At 33.9% G+C, this 7796-nt stretch overlaps 2 pseudogenes; both read left to right on the top strand.

Moving 5' to 3' along the window:
- The first annotated feature begins 3072 nt into the window (after positions 1-3072).
- LOC149539127 (glycine dehydrogenase (decarboxylating), mitochondrial pseudogene) lies at positions 3073-3854 on the top strand (annotated as a pseudogene).
- Positions 3855-3876: 22 nt separating this feature from the next.
- On the top strand, positions 3877-4504 carry LOC149539126 (glycine dehydrogenase (decarboxylating), mitochondrial pseudogene; annotated as a pseudogene).
- The last annotated feature ends 3292 nt before the right edge of the window (positions 4505-7796 follow it).

Here is a 7796-nt window from a genome sequence, read left to right as displayed (position 1 = left end):
AACAAAAAAAATCTGCATCATTGACTATCCATGTTCACAAAGTTTTAATTTAAGCTACATACAAATTAACTTCTATTTGCCTAAGCTGATATTGCTAAATGATTATAAATATTCTAGTCCACCTTGTAGTTCTGATCCATTCTGAATGTGTCCTCCAAACCTAATGCCAACCCTAGAATGGAGTGATGCCACCCTGGACAAGGTACGGCTAGCCATGGAAGCTAAGGGAAAGTCTAAAAATTTCTCCTTTGATCACTGATCTGCATACTGGAGTACTCATTCTGCCTGATACAATCCAACTCAATGATTGACCCATTTGAACTTCCTATCTGAGCTCATGCACTTGTGATTGTTTTCCACTATGGTCCATGCAACCATTATCAAACATTAATTTATTTTCTATCTAGTTGGAGGCATTGTCCTAGGTTACTGTAGTTTTGTAGAGGATAAAAGTGCATACTTAGCACTTCTTTCAACTTCTCTTATACACCCTTCAGCCATTTCATTAAATGTGCCATTCTATTTGATTCAATGGATTTTAGCATTTAATTATATTCAACCTCTTCCTAATCCTTTTATTTATTTTTCCACTATGGTCAGAAATGTGGATATGGTTAATATTGTAGACACAAATTTGTGCAACTAATCCACATTCTAGTTGAACTTTGCTTGAGTTGGCTTTCCTCCAAAATTGGTTTGTTGCTTGTTTGTTTACCTGTATAATCGGAGAGGACTACTTTTTTTAATAGATCTGGTTGAAGAAAATGGGGAACATGTTAATGAGGAACAACCTTCAATCTTTCAAGTAAATACTGATTTGGTTTCTGCAAGTGTCCATGTTTTTCTTATGTATGGAAATTGACATAGTTTCTTTCTCTCTTTTTTTTAGGAGGCTCTATTTGGAGGCTCTGATTGGAGCACATCTGGTGGGAGGTGGTGTAAATGCAACTATTGAGTTAATGCAGTGGATGAATATGGAAGTTGGCATTGAAGTCAAATCAGTAGACATTGCATCCCAACACTCTTTCAACTATCCGAGTGTCTTGGACACAAATTTGGATGAATTGGAATCGTACCTAAATTACCACTTTGTTAATCGATGTATTTTAGTAGAAGTACTCACACATGGTTCACTTACTGAAGCCGAGGGACCTTCCTATCAGGTACATTTTGTTTCACCTTACCTTGAACAATCCGTATATTACTTTGGTAGTAGTTAATTTAAAATTATTTTAGTGTGTTGATTTTAAATGTGCAAATTATAATTATGAGGTTCAAATCTTACCTACACCACCACTCACACCTTTGCAATATGAAAACATCAAACAAATGGGTACCATTTGCAATTGGACATTAAATCTCTCCTTACAACAGGGTTGTCTAGATTGTTATTGAAGAAGAAAATAAAAAGTTTGTGTGGTGCTCAATTTATGCTCCCATTGCACATTATGAGAGAAATGAGCTATGGAAATGGATATATGGGCTTCAATACATCCCTTGGATTGTGGGAGCTGACTTTAACATGGTTGAGAGTAGGGAGGACAAATCTATAGGAAGTGAGATAAGTGCAAAGGAAATGAAAATTGTTAATAGAATAAAATGAAAATTAAGCTCAACCTGTTCGATCCTCTTGAAGGATATAGAAAAGAAAACCAAAATAATTGGTTTACTGGGTGTAATTTCCAAAAGGTAAGTATAAGGATGTATTGAAGATTGGATATATTTTATTGCAATAAAGATTTTTTTAGCTTTGATCAGACTGTCATGAATGTAGTGTCAAGGTTACGCCTTGTTCTTTATCTGATCATCATTATTGCTACTGTAAGATTCATATATCTAATGATCAACATTAGGACAATGAAAAGAAAGATAAATTCCTTCAAAACACCAATTTACTAAAAGATGATTGCAATTACCCAATCTTTACCACCAAGGAAATTAACAGATGGACGTTATAAGATAAAAATGCAATTAAAATATGGAATGACAACAATAAAAATTTGGCCACTATATTTCAAACTATTGGACAAAAGAACAGCCTTAGACAATAGGAAAACAAAAAATGACCTTCAGAAAGATCTGTTCAAACTAGAGAAGAAGATTCAAATGACCCCAATAACTCAAAATTGAATGAGGAGTTAATCATAGCAAAAAAACTATTAAGAAATCTACATGCTAAAAATATACAAGGATTAAGAGTAAGAGCCGAAATAAATTGACTTAACAATGGCGATAAGAGTTCAAAACTCTTCTTCAGATGTATGAAAGTTAAGAATGTCTGAGAACAAGTTGACTATATGAGCTGATAATAAATTGCTAAGTGATCTTAAAGAGATAGAGAAGAACTTTCGCTATTCTATAAGATAATTTTCTCATTTCAAGGACATAGTGCAAGAGATCTAAGAAAAAATATAATTCACAGTAAGATTACAGATGATATTGCAAAAATAATTAATATTTAAATTGTATCAGAATAAGAAACAGTAAATGCAATTCAAAACCTGAATGATGAAAAGAGCCTAGTAGTAGATAGTCTCCCAATTGAATTCTATAAAGAGAACTTAGATTGGTTTGGAGATGACCTGCTTCAAGTCTCTACTGAAGCCATTAGATAAAGGTTGTAATTTATTTATTTTCCTGATGTTTTCATATTTCTAATCATTTCCTTGTTTTCTTCTACAAGGTTGATGAATTATATGAATGAATGTAATATTTTATGACTGAAGTTTGTGTGGTGTGTGTGTGGATGCAAGCCATACATCAATGATCTTGTGAACAGGAATGAGTGGAATCCAATGAGCTTCAATGAAATTGAACATGCATGAAGAGGATGATATCAAGCACTTTATGAACTATGAGTTGTTGTCCATGTATGTAAGGCAGCAAGACATTTTTTTAATTGAGCAGTGAGCTCTAGGCATTGTGCCTAAATGCAAGTGCATCCCTATTTGTAATAAGTTAATACTTTTAATAGAGTATAATTTATCGTAGGTTTCAGCCCCATCGTCGTCCCTTGTCCCCTCCTAACATGGTTTCCATGATTTACTAGAATCTTTTTTGCATCACTAGAACATGATATTAGATCTTACTGGGCTCCCATGTCAAATGATTTTCTTTTGGACAAGGCCACTACTAGTTTTGAGGCTACTGTGATATGTAATGATATAACCAAAGATAATAAGAAGACTTCTATCATTTTTAGTAACTCTCATCCTTAGACATTTGACATGTTCCATATAAGGGTAGGTTGGTTGGGGTTGAATGTCATGAAATCTGATCTAAAGTACTTTGATTATAGTTCCAAGGATGTTTGTGGGGTGCTTGTTCAACACCTCAGGATAGAGAGGGAAGTTATTGATTACTCTTATTTTTTTAAGAATGTTAATGCTAATGGTGTGAAGGTTGTCATGGCCTCTGATTTTTCTACACTAGCAATACTGAAGCCTCTTGAGGAATTTGGGGTGGATATCATCTTTGGGTCTTCTCAAAGATTTGGTGTCCCCTTGGACTATGGGGGCCCCTCATTTATATTGCTTGGTTACATCTTAAGAGTAAAAATGAATGATGCCTAGAAGGATTATTGGAGTTAATGTGGATTCCCATAGGAATCCTGTGCTAAGGATGGAAATGTAGAGAAGAGAGCAACACATCAGGCAAGATAATGCCACTAGAAATATCTACATGATACAGGCATTAATTACAATATATCTTCTATGTATGCAATCTATCATGGTCTGGCAGGATTGAAAAAAAATGTAGAATGTGTACATGGTTTGGCGGGAGCATTTATTAGTGGATTAATGAAATTAGGCACTGTTAATGTTGAGGATGCTCCATTCCTTGATATTGTAAAGGTTATATGCTTATTCTTAAGCAAGGGGAGATGGGCATCAAAACTTCTATCATTACTGTCTCAACTCATGGAATGAATGCTGTAAGTGCTACAATGTGTGGAATGAAAATTGTTGTTGTTTGAACAGTTGGTAAAGAAAATGAAGGATGTAGAGGAAAATAAGGAAACCTTGTAGCACTTATGATTGCCTATCCTTCAATGCATGGTGTGTATGAGGAGGGTATTAAATAAGATATGTTAAATCATTCATGACAATGATAGTCAAGTGTACATGGATGGTGCAAACATGAATGTGCAGGTTGGACTAACTAGCTCGAGTTGAATTGGAGTGGATGTATTCCATCTCAATCTTTACAAGACATTCTACATTTTACATTCTGGTATGGGGCCTATAGGAGTAAAGAGCATTTGGCACCATTTTTACCATCACAACCTCTGGTACCAATAAATGGAATTACTACTCCTGAAGGGAATCCACAACCACTTGATATGATATCAACAACACCATGGGGCTCAACCATGATTCTACCAATATCAATAAAAAGGGAGATTACAGAAATTGAGAATGGGAAAATGGACATTAAACATACTAGTTTGATGGCAGATAATGTGTATAGAGAAAAAATTATAAATCCTTATGTTTTGGAATGACAAGTAGGGTAGATAGAGTTGAATGAAGGTTCTGATAGGAATAAAAAGAAACACAAGGCAATAAATAGTTGTAGATAGTTCAAGAATTGACTTATTCCTAATATAGAAAATAGTGCAAAACTTAAAGAGAGATTAACATTTATCAAGTGGATTTGATCATCTCAGGGTCAGATAAACTTCTATTAGTCAGGAATAAAATAGAAGATACAACTCCATTGTAAAATAAACAATTTGTAAGACAATATTATCAGACCCCAATTCTTGAGTAAATTAGGAACCAAATGCTAACAAAATATCCTCACAACCCTATTCAAGAGAAAATTTTGAATAAAAACCATTGATATGATCCCACAACTTAATTTTAGAGTTACCTACATATATTTCAAATGCACTGTTAGGGGAGCTTCCACAAATTAGAGTGGACAGTCCATGTCAAATATCTTTAGCGTATAACTTGTTGTGCATAGTTGCCAAGTTTGCTTATTGTATTGGGCATATTAATGAACAAGCATATTAGTTACTGTAGGTGTTTATGACAGTTTGATTAGTTGCTGTCAATATTTTTCAGGTATTCTATAAAATAGTTCACATGCCTTGCATATGATATGACATTTTGCATGCATCTTGCACTCTCTCATTCGGCTAATGATGGATTACGGAAAGTGATCTAAAATGATGATGCTAAAAAACACACAATCAAATCCAAAATGAACTTGCATTACAAATGGATTGTGGAAATCTGATATTGTTGATTTTGCATGCATGTATACCAAGACAATCACAACTTAAACATATATGCATGTTTAAGTAATCAACAATATCAGATTTCCAAAATCCATTTGTAATGCAAGTTTATTTTGGATTTGATTTTGTTTTTTAGTGTCATCATTTCAGATTGCTTTCCCTAATCCATCATTAGTCAGGTGAGAGTGTATGATGCATGCAAAATGTCATATCATATGCAAGGCATGTGAATTGTTTTATAGAATGCCTAAATTTTATTTTTTACCCAGGCGTTGGTAGAAATTTCTACCTTCAATGGTAGAAATTTCTACCTTCATTGGTCAAAACTTTTGACCTTCATTGGTTGAAATTTCCAGTTTCAATGGACACAATTTTTGACCTTCATTGGTCAAATTTTCTACCTTTCTTGGTCAACATTTTCTACCTTCAATGGTCAAAATTTCTACCTTTCTTGGTTAACATTTTCTACCTTCAATGGTCAAAATTTCTACCTTTCTTGTCAACACTTTCCACCTTCAGTGGTTGAAATTTCGACCAATTCTAGACAGAGTTTGCACCATGGTTATGAAAGTTTTTCAACCAATACTTTAGTCAAAATTTTGACCAACCGGTTAGTTGGTCAAAATTTTGACCGGAAAAATTCTGATCAATGAGTTGGTCGACGTTGGTCAAAGTGTGGTCAAAAAATGAGTCAAAATTTTGACCTTCAATGGTCAAAAAATGGTCTCAGAGGTAGTAGTGTTAGATGTATTTTTTTGGTTTCTTGGTCATTTTCAAAACTGTTAAATCAGGAGCCAACACATCAAACACTACAACAACTATTTATGACTAGCTCAAGTGTCCAAAGACTCTATTCAAAAACAAAATCCAACAAGAGTCCTAGATGACTTTGTCTATCACAAATACTCCCCTATATAATAATTATCAACATCCTGTCTAGATGAACAATATTGCTCGGTTACACTGGACTGATGCACTCTTGCATCATCTAATCTGATGTAGAAAGGGGAAAACCCTCAACATACCTTACAAATTTTCAAAAATCTCTTTGGGAAGAGGCTTAGTGAAAATATCTGCAATCTACTCTTTAGTATTCGCATACTCCAATCTATTTTTCTTTTTTGCAATTTTCTCTCTCAACATGTGATACTTGATAGAAATTTGCCTAGTTTTAGAATGAAACACCAGATTCTTAGACATATTTATTGTGCTTGTGTTGTCAAAATGTATGACTATAGGTTCACTAAATTCTATCCTTATATCCTTTAGCATCTGCTTCATCCAAATAACTTGATTATAATTGATTGCTACTGCAACATATTATGCTTTTGTTGTACTTTGTTAGATACAATCCTTCTTTTTGCTTAGCCAAGAAACTAGTCTTATCTAAGAAAGAAGGCTCCACCACATGTGCTCTTTCTATCATCCATATTGCCTTCCTAATCAACATCAGTATAAGCACATAGAGTGAAATCATTAATCTATTATACCACAATCCAAACTCTAGTGTTCCTTTCAAGTATCTAAATATCCTTTTGGTTGCTGCATAATGTGCTTCTCTAGGATTAGCTTGGAATCTTGCAACAACTCTGACTGCATTTTCTATATTTGGCCTTGTGTGAGTTGGATATTGCAATTTTGCAATCATAGATCTGTACTATTTCTAATCAATAGTAGGTGTCTCATCCTTTGTAGATAACTTCTGTCCACTTATCATAGGTGTTCCAATGAGTTCACATGTTTCCAAACCAAACCTTTTCAGTAAATCTTTCAAATACTTAGTCTGAGAAATAGAGATTCCTTCTTTGTCCTGCATAATCTGTAATCCTAGAAAATATTTCATTTCTCCTATCATGCTGATTTCAAATTCCTTCTTCATTTCTTCTACAAACTTGTCACTTTCATCATCATTTCCTCCAAATATGATATCATAATTTTTTTTACCAAAATCATTAATCCATCATCAACTTCTTTGCAATAGAGATTACTATATGCCATACCTTTTCTATATCCAAGCTTTGTCAAATTCTTATCCAAACTTGCATACCAGGTTCTTGGTTCTTGCTTCAAGCCATACAATGCTTTCTTCAATTTGCATACTATGTCCTTGTCATCTGTTAAAGGACAACCTTCAGGCTATTCTCTTTATACCTCTTCTTCAAGTTCTCCATTCATAATTGCTGACTTGACATCCATTTGATATACTTTAAATTTCTTATATGCTGAATATGCTAAGAATAACCTTACTGCTTCTATTCTTAACCTTTACATACTAATGTTTCCTTGTTCCTTACAACTTCACCTTGTTCATTCATTTTGTTCTTGAATACCCATTTAGTACTTATCACATTCTTGGCTATTGGTCTGGTGACCAATTCCCATGTGTCATTCTTTGCTATCTGATCCAATTCTTCCTTCATAGTTTGCTTCCAATAGTCATTTTTACATGATTTATCTACATTCTCAGGTTCAACTTGAGATATCAGACATAGTTCTTCATATATTCTACTTCTTTTCATCACACCTTTATCTCTACTTCCAATGATCT

Source organism: Cupressus sempervirens, chromosome 9 (genome assembly GCF_028749045.1).
Source record: "Cupressus sempervirens isolate cs-2001-9-10 chromosome 9, ASM2874904v1, whole genome shotgun sequence".
Taxonomy (NCBI): Eukaryota; Viridiplantae; Streptophyta; class Pinopsida; order Cupressales; family Cupressaceae; genus Cupressus; species Cupressus sempervirens.
The sequence above is the reverse complement of the archived record's forward strand: the minus strand, read 5'-3'. Positions and strand labels throughout refer to the sequence as shown.